Raw genomic sequence first — 2,490 nt, 5'->3', positions numbered from 1 at the left:
TTTAAGATGATAAACAATTTTATTGCACCTTTTAGAGTTCATTTGAAGGTCTGTTTTGGTCTGTTTTGGTCCATTTTTCCTCCTTTCTTCCTTTTTCATCAAAACTTGATATCTTTTGTCTAAAAATTAAAACAAATGTGATTATTTCCCCACAAAAATTAAATAAATGTAATGTTAAATCAATAATTAAAGTGTTTTAGCTGAAAGAACTGTCTCTATAAATGTTAACAGTCTACACGGAAGTTTCTATAAGCCCTTATGTGTAACTCAAGTTTTTGGTCTGTTCGCCTAGTGTGACAAATAACGGTTCCCTTTCAGTCAATCATTTATTGTTACTGGTATCAAAGTCTTTTTATTTACTCATAACAGTATATTTCTAATAGATTTACACAAAGAGTCCACTTTCTTGTATTTTACATTAGAAAATTGGGAGAAAGAGTAATAAAAAAATACCTCAAAATGTTTTTAAAAAGGGTTATGTCCCTTGGAATGCTGGTACAAAAAATAATTGGTAAGAATTATAAAGTTTAAGTATGTGAGACTGGATTCTGATGTGTGTAAATCCAGGGCAAATAAGTGTTTAGATGATTTATTGTCTGTGCAAAATGTAGACGGCACAATGGCAAATTGTAAACTTTTGCGGCCAAAAAAAACCAAAAAAACATGATGATAGTTGATACTTACTTTAATGCTGAAGTGTCATCTGCAGACCAATTCACATATGAGATTTTTCAACAGAATGCTCTTCAGAACATGGTTAACACTGAAATAAAAAAAATCACATGTTGTATAAACAAATCTGTCAGGGTAATTTAAAATTTAACACAGTAAAACTAAATACAGCTTTGTCTGTCCACTCATTTGACTTAGAAAACACCCGTAAACCCTCATTTCAAGGCAATTTTACCTCAAACGTGCTCTCTGTGTCTAAATCCATTCCGAATAGTCCATGTTTACAATGTATGAACTGGTTTATTAATAACTTTTAAAAATGAAAGTACAATAAGGTCACGAGTGCATATGTAGTTTCCCTAAATAGGTGTAATACCACCATTGATTTTTCCCTATTAGTCTTTGTTAAATTGGCACTTTTAAAAAAATTGTACAGTATTTACCTTTATTTCAACCAAAGAAATACTTTGCATGTGTAAAGTTTAATCCTTTCCAGTGATACAGTGAAAATTTCACACTACATTTCATTGCATATAAGAAAATAATCATCGCCGGAAGTAAACAACCCAATTTTTACACTGTTATTTACATGTTACCTGCTTTGGTAACTACGTAACCTTAACGTTCCAAAATATTTCATAAGACCATCAAATAAAAAAAGAATGATGCTTTCAGACATCCAACATACATATTTACGACTCAGAAAAATTTAAGTGCATTGAAATGCAGGGTTAATTTTCTACAACTGTCAAATTCAAGGGAATATTTTTTTAGGCCTACTTTCGTATGCAACCGGATGTGACGTACCATGATTTGGTGGTATTACACCTATATATGTATCCGTCTGATGAATAAAGGCTTTGTCAACTGATTTTTATAGTTTGTTATTATTTTGTACTGTTAAACCACTGTCCCAAGTTAAGGGAGGGTCGGGATTCCGCTTACAATGTTTAATCCCGTCACATTCTGTATGTATGTGCCTGTACCAATTTAGGATCCTGTAATTCAGTGGTTCTCGTTTGTTGATGTGCAAAATATCAGTTTTACGATCTCTTTTTGTACATAAATTAGGCCGTAAGTTTTTTCGTTTGAATTGTTTTACATTTGTCATTTCGGTGCTTTTTATAGCTGACTATAAGATATTGGCTTTGCTCATTGTTGAAGGCCATCCGGTGACCTATTGTTGTTAATTTCTGTGTCTTTTGGTCTCTTGTGGAGAGTTGTCTCATTGGCAATCATACCACATTTTTATTTCTCTCTATATTATACAAATATCTAATCTTTTCAAATAAGAAACATAGCTTGAAAATAGTTGTTGGTGCCTGATGATTAAAAGCACATTTTTTTTCAAAACTATTATTACATTTTCTAGAAGTTTTAGATATGATTCTTCCAAATATCTATAATAATATATTTTGGAATATTTACTGGTGGTAATGCTCCTACAGACATTAAGGTATGTGTTAGAATTTGACTGAGCATTAAATATAGAAGGGTAATATACATTTGTAATAGGAAAAACTGTACTTCGATTCCAGAAACAAACAGATTAGTTCAGGAAAAGTAAAGAAGTAAAAAGAGAAAAGAGAGGCAAACGATACCAAAATATCATAATTTCTATATCCATATGTATAACCACTTCTAATTTGAATTTTTTTCCTGATTGCGTAATAAACCTCTTAAGTTACATCCACGTCTTTATGTCTCCAATGAATAGTTGTCGCATTGGCAATGATGTCTATATATTCTTATTGTTGTATCATGAAATATTAGTTCTTTTACATAAATAATACCGTAAACTGATTACTTATCAAATAA

General features: G+C 31.0%; 1 long non-coding RNA gene across 1 annotated transcript; it reads right to left on the bottom strand.

Moving 5' to 3' along the window:
• On the bottom strand, window positions 1-1,504 carry LOC143045099 (uncharacterized). Its single transcript, XR_012968863.1, has 3 exons — window positions 1,116-1,504; window positions 685-763; window positions 1-119 (listed from the first exon to the last, which is right to left on the bottom strand). It is a non-coding gene; the product is annotated as an uncharacterized LOC143045099 (long non-coding RNA).
• Between the last annotated feature and the right edge of the window lie 986 nt (window positions 1,505-2,490).

The sequence above is a fragment of the Mytilus galloprovincialis genome, chromosome 9, assembly GCF_965363235.1.
Source record: "Mytilus galloprovincialis chromosome 9, xbMytGall1.hap1.1, whole genome shotgun sequence".
Classification (NCBI taxonomy): Eukaryota; Metazoa; Mollusca; class Bivalvia; order Mytilida; family Mytilidae; genus Mytilus; species Mytilus galloprovincialis.
This window is presented reverse-complemented; position numbering and strand designations above follow the sequence as displayed.